At 44.0% G+C, this 14548-nt stretch overlaps 1 long non-coding RNA gene across 1 annotated transcript; it reads right to left on the bottom strand.

The window, feature by feature from the left end:
• Positions 1–11437: 11437 nt before the first annotated feature.
• LOC147204814 (uncharacterized) lies at positions 11438–12641 on the bottom strand. Its single transcript, XR_015101014.1, has 2 exons — positions 12388–12641; positions 11438–12225 (listed from the first exon to the last, which is right to left on the bottom strand). It is a non-coding gene; the product is annotated as an uncharacterized LOC147204814 (long non-coding RNA).
• Positions 12642–14548: the final 1907 nt, after the last annotated feature.

The following is a 14548-nucleotide window of genomic DNA, read 5'->3' as shown; positions in this document are numbered from 1 at the left end:
TGGCAGTTTCAAATGTCAAAGTCATTTGAAACTGCATTTAAAAAGGTAAGATGGTGCACACGTAACCTGTATTTTCAAAGGCTATTCTTCAACAAAGACACCAATTGCTTTATTGTTCTTAGCGTCGATAAAATGGCTCAAGACTTTGCAATAATTGAAAGATGCAGGTGCCAGTGTTATAACAGTTGAGAACCACTGCTGTACAGAAGTATAAAAATGGATCTGTAGAAACTGCATGTGTATGGGTTTTTTTCTTGATAGATGATAATGAAAGCATCTTCTTGTAAGAAAAACAGTATTTTGGCCCGACAATCTATCTGAAGGTACGATGACGGATTTTTTTCTGGAAATGTTGGACCTGTAAAGATGTGGGATAACATTTGTTGCTCACATAAGGAGTAAAGCATGATACCTGTGTGGGGAGCTCACCCAGATAAACACCAAATTGCCTCCATTCAAACGCTTTCCCCACCATCACCAGGTCAAGAAAACTTTGACATCCTATCACAGTGATGTTTTTTTTTCTTCTTCTATAAAGCAACGCTTGTGCTGACAAATCGAGAGAAAACCGGAGCTGATTCAGCCCATTTCCCCAACTTTCAGTTTCCATCTCCGTTTCATTTCTCCCCGCCTCTCAGGTAGGACGACTGCCAGCCGTAATGCCGGTCAGCGCGAGGCCGCCTCCACTCGAGCAGAGTGCTGGAAGTTCTGTGTGATTATGCCTGAAACCCCCCTGCTGCGGCGTAGGGAGTGAGAGGGGAGAGCGGTGAGCTTTTAATACCACACACAATAGGGCACCTCAAGCCCAGACAGGCACCATATTTACACAGAGCCCAGGCTCTCCCTGAGCATTATGACAGAGCAGGCGGAATGATCACCCCTCGCCTTGCAGCCGACGATCCATAATTCATGAAGAAAGGTGGATGGGGTGCAAAAAGGGCATGCTTACAGGGAGTGGGGGCGCTGCCTGAGGAGTGTGTCCTGAGCCCTGTGTGTCTAAGTAATTAAATGAGATTAGGTATGCGCTGAACCCATTTTCAGAGAGATTGGCTGGCAATGCCATTATTATTGGAAAGGATCAGAGGGGCTTAAAGGCATTGGGGAGAAAGGTAACCGAAGAGAGGTTTGAGGAGATTTATTGAAAAAAAAAATCACTAATGGAGGCTGCAGGTTGGAGACAGTCATCTTTTGCGTTCCCTTTTTAGAGGTGAGAGAGGTGGTGGCTTGGCTTCCAGTCGGGGCGGGGGGTCAAGCAAGACACTCATGTCAAAGGTGGCACGACGAGGCCGATGTCCACAGACCGCTCTGCCCAGAACATCCGTTTCTAATTTGTGTGACGACGCTTGCGCGGATGGCGCCCGATTTGCAAGAGGGTGCCCGCAGCAGAACTCATTTGAATAAGCACACATCCGAGTTATCTGCCGGATGTGTTTGTAGACAGACAGAGCGCTAACAATCTTTCGTCAGTATAGCCAGACACCCTCGGCAGCCAGTGTTTCTCCGTGTGCACCTGGACTGTAATCCTGACGCGAGATAACCAAGACAAGTCCAAACGCAATCCTGTATTGTCATCCCAACATTTTATTCCTAATCTGGAAGGAAGCAACATCTCAGACAGTATACCTAATCAGAGATGATTTCCTTTTGCCAAAAGAGCTGAGGCAACCTCTTGTTTGTGCTTCCCTTCTTCCCCTTTGGCGACAGCAACCCTGGGAGAGATGCAGAAAGCACATCCCCCAGGGAGAAAAGCTGCCTCGGGCCGCAGAAAGCCTATTTACAACAAGCTGTGCTTGTTACTTTCATCAAAATAGAGCACAGAGCTTTTTCTCCTGCCTTGTTTTTGTGCTTTTGGCAGGAGGTTGTTATTGTAAAGCACCGACTCCATTGTGTTCAGCGGTGCGGTGAAAGTTTCGTCGAGTAGAGATTGGTTGGCCACAAAAGCTTGGTTCCATGAGAGGTCATTGTGGTTTATAGACGTGGAAGGAGGTAACTTTGGGAGGCACGGACACGCTTCATCCTCGGCTGTCCTCTATCATCTTCAATTAAAGGATCGACGGTCTCTGGCGGGCACGTTTGTCATAATCTATTCACGATGGCACATTCCAGATATTGAAGGAAAGGACAGAAAATCAATAGGCTGGATTGGTCTGCCAGGCCCAGAGGGAGGTCTCCTTACCCATGCAGGCTCGTATATCTCGGGCTCAGTTCTCCTCCATCGAGGCTCTCTTTTTTTTCTACTGTTTGGGCCATCACTTTGAATTTTGTCAAAGGGTTTTGATGACTAAAAAAAAAAGGGGGGGTGGGATACAGTGTATAGCATGATGGTTTTGTAGTCCACTGACCTGCCATATGCCCTCCAGTCAAATATGCAATCACTTCTCGTCTGTCTGTGGACACGGAATGCTTTTGTCTGCACCGTCTGGGACATAATATAACTTCATTGTAGCAAGCAATGAATGCTTCACAAAGGTACCGACAGATTTTTATCTATCTATCTATCAACAGTACCTGTCTGTCCGTTTCTCATAATGTTGAGTGGGTTTAGAGTAACACTGAATTTGGTCAATTTTACACTGAATGTTAATCTCACAGCTCTTGATCCTCTGCTAGGGCTCTTATCAGGTCAGAACAGGTGGAGTTAAAAAAAGAAAATAAAAAAGGCAACACAGGGATGAATCAAAGTTAGTGTCTTCTTGACGACTCCACCCATGCGGTATTATCTTTCATTACCTGTCCACAACAATACACACTCCTGCGTTTCGTTTTTTTTTTTTGGGACTTCTTTTCAACGGTAACTATAGATTCATTGGACTGTAAGGGACCAATCACACTTGTACTATGACCACCTAACGGCAGTATTCATGTCTGAAAGCTTTACGTCACTGTGTGTTTGAGAGACATGATAATCACAGGAAAACAAGTCTCCCGCAGGGTGGGTGATGCTACAATTAATCTGATATGATTTATGTTTGCCTACTCTTGCTCAAGTATTTAGAACAAAGATGAAAAGGAATATCACCCAGAGGGAGGGGTCCACCTACGATCTATAAAGTCGTACATCAAAATCACCTCCCTAGCTTTATGAGGACATAAATCTGAGGTTGCATTATTCTGCGGCTCTTCAAAGCACCTTGACAGTGTGAGCTGCCTTTTTTCCTTTTAAATCCGCTTCTTTGTGTGGGTCTTTTTTTTTTTTTTCAAAATTGTAAAAGTTTATCATATGTTGGATAAGGACAGGGAACCTGATTTACCTGTTTGTAATTTAGCAGTGGTGGGTAACTCCATCCATCATTCGCCAGCGGCTGGCCTGCCATGTCGTCAGCCATCCGTCATTATTTCAGGCCGGCGCAGTCTGCAAGTTGTGGGTCATCATTCCGCCATCGGTAAATTATACTTGGTCACTGCTATTTTAGGATGGTCAATAAAAAAAAAATAAAAAAAAACAAGAGTTACACATACAGTACGTGGTTAGAATCCATTGTGTCTGTCGTCACTGTTCGGCTGTGTGGGCCCCTCCCTCTGTTGTTCATGGGTGCCTTTCCCTTAATTCAGTGTAGGACTGGGCGTCTCCCTAATCATTGCACCTGTCTCGCCCACACGCCTGCCAGTCTTCACCTCGTCAGGCACTCGTCTCTGCAGCATCAAGGCCAGTCCGAAGGGCCTGCCATGACCAGTTTGTCAGCTATATCTTCCCTGCCATACTCACTGCTGCCCAGCTGTTGCGCTCAGTTTTCCTCTACACCTTGGTTTGGTTTCTCTGACTGCCTTTGGTTCCTGTATTCTTGACCTGTCCCTCTTATACAATAAACCCAGTACTGAGTTCATTGTGTCTGCCTGTGGGTCCGGTGCTTGTCTTAAGCGAAGCTTAACAATACAGTTCTGAGTTCTCTTATACATGCCCTGGGTCACATGGGGGGAGGGGGTCACTGATGATAGTATGTTGGTATGCATTCTTGAGCTACACGCAACGGGACTATTCCGTGCTGTAAGGCACGGCACTTTTTTTTTTTTTTTTTTACTGACGGTCCTAAAAACTGTTTTATTACTTACAGTCCTAAAACAGTGGCAATGAACTCTAATTCGCCAATGACGGAAGCACAGTTAGACTAATGATGACGGAGTAAGGGATTGGGCCGGCCTGAAATAATGCCGGACTGACACACTGGCGGGCCGCTGGCGAATGACAAATGATGGACGAATTGACCACCTCTGTAGTTTATATTGCTTCTGTCAGAATTCATTCATAAGCCTCCAGCAGCCCCTAGCTAAAAAAAAAAAAGGGAGAGGCAAACGTCTGCAAGAGATGGAAAAGTCGGCACTTGCAGCGGTAAAAAATCTTTTGCCTTCAGCCTGCTTGTGAACCCTCCACCCCACCACCAGCATTACACACAGAGCTGCACACTGCGGTGGGCCCGTGGAGTGAGAGCATCTAGGTTGGACTGCGTATACACTTCTAATTGGCAGTCTGCAGACACGGGATGAGTGATATGTGCCAAACAATCGAGCACAAGGAGGCGATGCACTGAAAAAGCCATCATTCCTACAGCATAGCATTGTCTTCGTATTAGCTGTGATAAATGCAGAGCACGAGATCTCCCCATCCACCATTATCATCAGATTCATCTCCGCCTGTGCTCGGTGGTCCCACTAAAGTCTGCCATCGAGTTATTTATGACGCACATGGAAAAGGTTGTTCTTTAACAGTGGTGGGAGCAGCGCACAGAACATGAGCTTAGAAGAGCCGGTGGTTGTTGAGTAAATAAATCAAGTGGCTAAATGAGGGCGGCCAGCGGAATGAGTAAGACCCCTCTCCTGTTAATTATGCCCCAGGCTGCAGCTCCTGGACTCGACCACTAACAGGTTCTGGATGCTGCGATTGTTAAAAGAGGCCAGACGCTGCGTTGTAGGTAGTAGCGCTCGGCTCGGCCCATCAGATCGGACCTGGGCCATGAATTATGCGGAAATTATATGGAAAGAAGCCAAATAAAACATGTGCGGGATAATCTGCACTAAGGAGGCTCCACTCCAGTCGTTTCCTTTAACAACCTGTCCCCTTTTTGAAAAGATTCACTTCCTAATCACAGATGAGAGACGTGCACATCAAACAGCACCGGCGACTTTGGTCTACACAGATGCCTTATAAAAGCAAACAAGCTATAAATAAAAGAGAAGTTTATTGAGGGCCGTCGGTTGGGCATGTGGGGCTGAAATAGAGAGGCAAAGAACACGGGGTGGGGGGGGGTGAAAGCAAGATGTGAACAAGTGAAAGGATAGGGAAGAAAAGGCCACTTCTTTTTAGCGAAGGAAGATGGAGGAAGGAAGAGGAAGTCAAAGAAAAATGAAGGGGGAAAAACGGATATAATAGGATAAGAAAGGAAAATAAGCGATGAAACAACATGCAATTGATGAATGAGAAACAATACAATAGGATAGGACAAGACAAGACTGGATAAGACAGGAAAGGCAGATATGGGCGGGTGTAGCGCATGATGTTGCTTCTTTTACGGAACACAGTGTGATGCCATTGAGATGCGATTCCATGGACAGGTTGGCTAAGGGTGGGACTGGTGTCACAGCTTGTAATGAAATCCTTTCATGTGGCAGATGATAAGAGGGGGCGAACAAGGGAGAGGGCCCTCTGGGGAGGGGAGGACACCTGACCACCACCTCCACCGGAGCAGTGGAGAGGAAAAGTGCGGGTGTGGGCAGGAAGCAGCGCCGCAGTGACGAGACGGGTTCTTACCAAAGACAATTGACTGTTGACTAAGCCCCTGTGAATTTTTCCATTCTTGCACAGCATGCAGTTTGCACTGCACAACGGGGAAGATTTCCAATTTTGGCCTCACAGTTTGACATCATTTTAAAGAAAAGCAGTTTCCTTCTTAAGCAATGACTGTCAATTTGGCCTGCACGAACATAAAACATCCTTTTTATATTTGCACGGTCAATGTTTTTGTTTTGTTTTGTTTAAACATAAAATATGTAAGTGATGCTGTTTGGAGAAATGTTTTGGAAATATTTTAACAAAATGTCTTTTCAGAAATCATCAAAGTACAGTGGTTGACACAAAGCCACATCATGGACATTATAGTATCCACGCAGCTCTTCTGCGTTCGGAGTATGGTGCCACGTAAACTTTTGGTCAGCATGTAAACACAAAGTGACCACATGGCAAAGGTTCAAATAGTGGCACAACGCACTGTTGGCTGAAGGAGCAAAACTCTGATGAGATTTTGACCTTGAAAAGTACTTGCACCAAACATTTGAATATACAGATTACGCAATTTTAGGTTATCACACATTTAGCTACAGACGTTTTTTTTTTTTTTTGTCAGATGGTGTTCCAGCAGATTGTAACATATTCATAGCAGAAATTGTTATGAACACTCAAGCAGTCAATCTGATCCAAAGTCCACCACGAGAAGTAAACACATGTTTTTTGGGCATGTGTGGACATTATTTGCAATATGTTTTGATATTAGTGTACAGTACAGCCTGTCGGACCAATTAGTCTCACATGACATCCACAAGAAAGTTATCTTTTGGAAAGAAAAAAGTAAGTCACCTTTTCCCCAGTAGCGCATGTTCTTCATGACAGGAAGTTGAGAGTGGTCAGCAGTTGCTTGCAGCTAGCGATCGGTCGCAAAGGGTTTTTTTGTTTGTTTGTTTATTCCCTTTCAAAGCTTGTTGGTTTGATCTGAAATGCACCGATGGCAGTGGCAAAGAAAGGGAATCTGGAGCGACATTTTTAAATGGGACATGACAGTTACGGTAGGATTTGTTCCTGCAAAAATAGCTTTATTACGCTGCAAAAGTTAGTCCCGGCCTCACCACCTGCCTTTGTCAGTTCTCCCACTAAGGTTGGCAGTGATTTCTTTTTTTTCTTTTTTTTCAAACTCAAACTCTGGTTTGTTTTCTGTTTTGTTCATGTTAGGCACAGATTGCCGTTTGTGTGTGTGCGTGTGTGTGTGTGTGCATGTGTGCGTGTGTGTGTGTGAGTGTGTGGTCTTATGACAGAGGATCGGAGAAAGCAATGTGATGTCTAGCGATTACTTTGACAACAAGAAAAGTGTTGTGCGGTTAGTTACTGCCGGCTGGAAAAGGTTTGTGGATTTGCGATGTTGACACTGAACTGTTTAATCTCAGGAGCTTAATTGGCTACTTGAAAAGTGGACTTTGGGTCAAAAAAGGTTGGGCACCCCTTTGTTATGCCATCTGATCTTTAAACCGCAAAAGCTTGATGCATGGCTGAGCAAAATCAGCATCGTTGACGTTCATAGCACTTTTTTTTTTTTACCAGCGATTTTTGTTAACAGATAAAAGTGCCATTTAGCAAGCCAGCCAAACGCAATTTTGAGTCATAATGGATTCAAATTTGCTGAGGTAAAACGTTCCTAATTCACATACAATTTTAAGCAGCATTGATTCCATGCCCTTCAAAACCACAAAAGGAATAGTCTACAAAATTTGCAACGGCCTACCGGTCAACTTGTAAGCTAGTTAGCTGTATAAGCTAATGTTTACATCTTATGGCATTGGCGCATAGCTGCTGATTAGCCAGAGCCCATAGATCCTTCCAACATTGTTAGTAAGAAGAAGCAAAGAGTCTTTTCACATAAAGAAATCTGTATATAGCCCCATGCTGTGCTCAAGTAAGCATGTTTGTTTGTGTGTGTGTGGCCTTAAGAGCTTCACTCCGCAGGTGTCTCCCGTGGAATGACTCGGTCATTATCAGAAATCTCCACCTGCTGTCTCGGAGCAGCCTTGCAAGCTTTACTTTTGACAGAAATCAATATGGCCGTCACAAGCAATCATCCGCCAGCTATGTGTTTGAGTGCACACCCACTGGGCACACAAAATGCATGCGCTCACGTATATTCAGATCCAAACAAACAGGAGCCTGAAAACAACACACGGGGGTTGGCTTGTTGCCTTTTTTGATTGCAAACAAAGTGCAAAGGAGAGGGATAATTTGAGTGAGAGAGTGTGAGATGCGCATTGAGAGACCTTGTACTTTTGACACCAGCATGCGCGTGTTATTGACGCTTACTTTGAAGGTGAGGGCAAGAGCAGTAATTACATTTCTGTTTCTGGAAACACAAGAATTCCTGCGCAAGTTGTTTTGCAGGAGTCAAAACAAATAGATTTTTATTAACAATGCCAGATCACCTGATCTTGCGCGCACAAGGCAAAGGCGCTTTTTGATTTATTGGAATTCACTTCCACAAGGGCTGTTTTCATCTAAAAAGTTTGTTCCCACCCACAAGTATTCTCCTCTTGTGCCTCGGAGGGTTATAAGGGGGAGGTATCTTGAGCTGATCAAGGCTCCTTTTGTTTTGTTTCTATCTCCCATCAGACCAAATGTGAGGTTATCGCCAAGCCGTTTGTCCTTACAATGCTCGTAATCTACCGAGCTGCTGCGCGCTAGTCTCAGGTATCAATTAAAAATCAGATGCAATCTCATCCCTTTGTTCCCCACAGACAGTCCAGACCACAAAGGACCTCTGTTTACTCACCTGAAAGTCATTTTAAAATCTCAATACATATTTTTCAACGACACACATTTTTAACACAGTGTAGAAAATGGATGGAAGTATCGACACGACTGCACTTAGCTCAACTTAGGAGGATATTTTGCATAGCTTTGCCTTAGTTGTTTTTTTGGAAGAACCGGTTTCGACCTTATGTTGTGGAAGGGTGGGTGGGGTATGGTTTCAGGAAGAAATTAATAAAGGTGCAGAGCCAGTAAATTGATTTCAACATGTACAAGGTGCATGACCTTCATACAGGGTACGAACATGTATTTGTATCACACTGAATAGTAAAAAGTGAGATACAATCGAGTCGTGATATCTTTGGCCTAAAAGTATAATTGCCCCTGTCATCTTTGTATGTATTTTATTTAAAAAAAAAAAAAAAAAGTCCACCAAATGAGAAGAGTACAACTGCTGTGATTGACCATTTTCAGGTTGGTGTCAATGACTGAGAATTTACAGCGACATAAAGAAAATCTTTTTTTTATCAAGCGCATTTGTGTGTGTGTGTGTGTGTGTGGGTGGGTGTGTGTGTGTGTTTTAATTGATACGATGAAGTAAGTTAAAATTGACTTGGGGAAACATGCTGTTTGGCTCACGACAAAATGAGAATCAAGTTGTAAATTTGAAAAAGAAATTGTAATAGTGTAACAACATAGTCGTATTACCAAAATAATTATTTAATTGAATCTCTTGCAACGATAAACATTTACTGGATGCAGCCAAGCTGTTGCTTTGTAATGTAACAAATGAGGAGAGACTGCAGCAACACTAAAGGCGCAAAATCAGAGGGTGTGTCAAAGCTTTACCTACAGGAGTGATGTCGCCAACGCTGGGATATTTACCGTCACCGTTTGGGACAAGCTGTCGTATTTGAGCAAGAGACCAATGAGCATGCAGCTTCACCAAAGCAACAACTGCCACAGGCTGCCATGTGAGGGCTTGTGTGTCACACATCATTTCCCTCGGGTCTCAGTGTCTTTTGGCAGGCAAATGAGTCGCGGCAAACATTCCCGTTTACACACTGCAGTGATGCGTTTTTCTTTTATTTCACACCAGCGGCGCGTTATGCAAAAATGGGACTCTTACATACCGGTAAGAGAAGTACTGTGGGCCCTGAAACGAAAAAGACAAGACTGGGATGGGAGGTGGGGTGTAAATATTAAAAAACAAATGACCTGAATGATATTTATTATTTAGTATATAAATCAGATTCTTCATGACCACATGCGGTTTTACAGGGTGGCAAACGGGGGCAGCTGCCACCGCCAGCAAAATGCCTTGCCACCCCAGTTGTCACCCCTACAGTTGACAATGAGTCAATCAATATCCATCCACCCATTTTCCAACCCGCTTATCCTCACAAGAGTCGCGGGAGTACTGGAGCCTATCCCAGCTGTCTTCAGACAGTCGGCGGGGTACCGGATAAGCCATCCAGCCACACAGGACATGCTAACCAGTCAACCACCGTGCTACCACAGTGGTTGCTCCATGTTTACTGTTAAAATGGTCTCTCGAGTGTGACAACTTACATGATGTCTTATGTTATCTAAATGCAGCTGTTTGTCAGTGTTTTTAAATACGCGATGTTTAAATATGGCGCTGCGGCAGGAGTAATTTTATCTCACTTAACTGGAGGCTTGCCGCCTGGCCATGCTAAACGATATTCTGAAAAGAATACATTGTAATGTCTTCCAAGGACTGACGTTAGTGAGTAAACTCACGTTTATGTATGACAAAAGAGCAAGTGCATTCTACTATGCCGTGAACAGAGCACACACAAATAGTGGAGCGTTCACCAACTCAGCAATAGGAGTACACTGAAAAAATGGTGTGTTGAATTCACTCAATTGTATTCCCTTAAGTGGTTGTTGAAAAATAAAATGGATCCAGATACATTTTTAAGTAGATGTACAATCAAAGTCATGGAAGTTGGCCACAACTCCTCAGCTTTCAGCAACACATAATAAAACGCGCATAACCCAGTTCATTGCATTTACCGTGATATGATACTTAAAACAAAAACAAAAAAATTCCCCTTCTTTAAGGTTTCCTTTTTCAGGCTTAAGGTTTCAAGTGCGTACCTTCATTTTAATTTTGCAGTTCAATAAAATAATTTTCAGTTATACAAACGAGTGAAGCTAATATGGCCAATCAGTGAAAAGACCGATTTGTCACAATACCTTCAACATTAAAACAGCAGATTGATTTTATTTTGTTTAAACAGAAAAGGGAATGCTATTTCTTGAAATTAATAATGCACCTTGTGCGGATGAAGAAGACGGGCCGATATTTACTCCCATCGACCAAGCAACAAAAGAACGATCATTCATCAATAGGCTAAAAATGTGTTTACTCGAAAATGTTGATGTGACAAGAGTTATAGTGAAATAAAATTCTGCGTATATACCATCAATACAATATATAAAATCAATACAACAGAACAATAATATAAAGAATAATAAATAGATGTGAGGGGAAGCTCATATCTGTGCCTCAGACGAGAAATTTGAACCACCAGTGATTGCGTTCTGATTTTATTTTTTACTCTAAATGGAAATGGACGGAATTGAGAATGCCCATTTCGTCTCGCATATTGAATTAACTATTGCAGAACATTTTGTCAAATTACATGGCCGCAGATTACACGTGCTGTCAACGGACAACCGCAAATTACGGTACCTTGTCGTTTGACAAGACAAGCAAAAAAGAACAAAAAAAAAACCAGAGAAGGTGCATAGTGGTGGAATTATTTCATACATTCTTGCTAGTTGGGTTGGTTTGCCAAAAGTAATATTAAAAAGTCGGGCAAGTGTGTGTGGGGCGGGGCGGAGGGAGGGGGGCGGTGGGGGGGGGGCTTCAGCTGATGATCAATGACAAAGACTGTGTGAAGCCTGCGAAGCACACGTACACTGCACCCAACTTTTAATTGAGCTCTAAAAATATACGATACAGTCAATACTCCAGCGGAAACCACCGATTGTCATCCATCCAATATGTTAATCACGCAGTGAGATTTAGATGTGTTTTGTTCATTCTTTTTACTGTAGCAGGTTGTAGATTTGAGTTGACGTAATGATGGACTAAAAAAAAAAAATCTCTATTCATTTATAGAGAATTTGGTTTTATTTAAATATTATTTCAATGAGATAGGGCATGGGACGAATGTCTTTTAATGTTCCCAACTCTAACTTTGACGCCACTGTTGGACTGAGCAAAATAATGCTTCACTGTGTCCCCAGTCGGAGCGCCTAGTGCACGCACCGGTAATCCGTTTTTGGTGCACTGGGAATAATCGACCAGCGAATTTGAACAATGCTCTGAGTTCCCGAATGGTCAGAATGAACCAATGAGCGCATTTCCAAATGCCCTGTATTTATGATTCAGATTCCTGTTCCTACTAAATATATTTGCATTTAGATTTCTGTCACGTGATTGGCTCAGTCAGGTTGCTGCATTTGTGAATCTATTTCAAAATGTGCACCACGTTTTAGAGAGCACGTTTTTTTTCATGATTTTTTTTTGCATCCAGGTCATCAATAGTGAGGCAGCAGCTCTTAGCCGATGTTTTGGTATGAGTATCTCTTGAGCGAGTGACCTCTGCAGTAAGATTGACTGCGCTGACAGAAAAACAAACTCCTCCAATTTCCACTGCTCACCAGAGGGCTCCTCCGGTGGGTGGGGTCCCAACCTATAAATTTTAAAAAGGTTCATATATGAAAGGGCAAGGAAAAGTAGCTAATTCATCAAAGCGCATGGTTGTTGGCTTTTGCAAATAGAGCAAAGGGCTCCGTAAATCATTCCTAATCAGACACCCGTAAGCAAATTAAACTGGTGAAAGGATCAATGGTACCGGATCGATTGGTGTAAAGGACAGCTGATTTGACCCCAGGGAACTGTGGAATTCCGGAGGCCACGCAGAAAGCCGCAGATCTGTTTCCACTTCATAGCCACAGCTGTCACTCTTCATTCGTGTCAAGGCGGGCCGTCGACTCTGAAGGTAACTCAGCCGGGCTTGACTAAAACAAAACCTTGGAGGGCAAAGCATTATAGGGCAGAGAGAAGTCTGATGGCATCTTGCTGGAAAGACAGAAGATTAAGATGAAATCTCGCTGTGTCTGAATACCGACCCCCCCCCCAAAAAAAAAAAAAGTCTCTCGAGGTGGATGACTCCTCAGACTGCAGCTGTGCAACAGATGGCCTCAAGTTCACGGATGGCTCGTTTCCACATCGTTAAGGTCACAGATAACGGCTTTACCAACAGCAATTTCAACTTTGACTTGTTGGCCTGACAAGAGGAACACATTAAATCATTTACTCATTAAACATCTTTTTCCATGTATCTATCTGGCCATCCGTTCTCACACTACTTTGAATTGCAATATGTGGCTTCCTCGATGTCATTTTGTCAGTCTATTTCACCATCCGTCACTGCAGTCCGTACTTAGATAACCTCAACGACGACGGACTGCAAAGAGATGTCTGCAATCTCCGGAGAATAAGTCATACTGGTCAGGCTGACACTTGATGTCGAAAAGATGACACGTAAAGACTGAGGTCATTCTCTGACATGTGCAAACCTTCATTCATGCTTTCCAGACATTACATCGCAAGTGTTTTTTTCACCCTAACTTTCCCTTTTGCACCGCGCCTTCAGAACAGATTCATGTTTGACTTCGATTTATGTCAAAACAGATGCAAATACACAAACCCGTATATGATTTATTGTTTGCCTCTTGAAGGCCTTTTCACTGTGTGTGTGTGTGTGTGTATACATATACAGTATATACCTACCTACATACATACCTACATACCTACATACATACATACATACATACATACATACATACATACATACTAGCTGTCCATCATGTCTGATGATGACACTTGCTCCAAGGGAGGGGAGGATGGGTAGGGGGGTGGGGGGGGGGGGGGGGGTCAGCAACTCTGTCGCTGGTGCCACTTCTCGTGGGCATAGAGACCGATTCTTGAGCCGCAGACTCGACCACAGATGGAGCAAGGGAAACCGGATACCAGGGGGGTACCAGCTGCCCGCTGGTGTCGTTGAATGCGTTTCTCGGTTCGTCTGGCTTGGTTAATTTTGTGTATTTCAGAGATTGCAGTAGCACAAGTGATCTGCCAGGTTGGTCTGTTGAGTGCAAGTGTTTCAAGCTGCGTGGGGTTGATGTTGGCTCGCTTTAGGAGGTCCCTGCTGTAGTCCTTGAGGCGCCGCTTTTGGCCCCCAGCAGAACGCTTTGCACCTCTCAGTTGGCCATAGAGGACCTGGCGGGGCAGGCGGTTGTCTGGCATGCGAATGGTGTGTCCAATCCACCGAAGATGTTTTTTCGCCACGGCCGCTTCCATGCAGATGGAATTGGTGCTTTCGAGGATGTCTGTATGGGGAATTCGATCTTCCCAGGACAGGCCAAGGATCTTTTGCAGGCAGCGGATGTGGAAGGCTTCCAAGGTAGTAATGTGCCGGCGATATGGAGTCCATGACTCTGACCCGTAGAGCAGAGTGGAGAGACACACTGCGTTGTACACAGCAATCTTGGTACAGGTCTTCAGGTTTCGGTTTTCAAAGACCCTGCTGCGTAGGCGACCAAAGGATGATGATGCTTTATTAATACGGGTGTGGACTTCAGTGTCAAGGGAACAGTTTGAAGATAAAGTGGAGCCAAGGTAGGTGAAATGGTCCACTACGTTTAGTGGAGTGCCATTAATGTGAAAGCTGGGGGATGTGGAGGTTGGGGTAGCGAGTTGGAACATGACCTCAGTTTTTTTAATGTTGATCTGAAGACCAAAGGATTGGTACAGATTGGAAATGGTGTCGAGGGCGTGCTGCATAGAGTTTGAACTGTGAGCTAATATAGTGCAGTCATCAGCATACTGAAGCTCACAGATCTGACAGATTTTTGTCTTTGTGTGAGCCTGGAGCCGTCTGATGTTGAAGAGGCTTCCGTCTAGGCGGTATTCCATATGGACACCGTCTTCATGTCCCATGCCACGGTGGA

Source organism: Hippocampus guttulatus, chromosome 5 (genome assembly GCF_054856545.1).
Source record: "Hippocampus guttulatus isolate MCC_2025c chromosome 5, RoL_Hgut_1.0, whole genome shotgun sequence".
In the NCBI taxonomy this organism is placed as follows: domain Eukaryota; kingdom Metazoa; phylum Chordata; class Actinopteri; order Syngnathiformes; family Syngnathidae; genus Hippocampus; species Hippocampus guttulatus.
The sequence above is the reverse complement of the archived record's forward strand: the minus strand, read 5'-3'. Positions and strand labels throughout refer to the sequence as shown.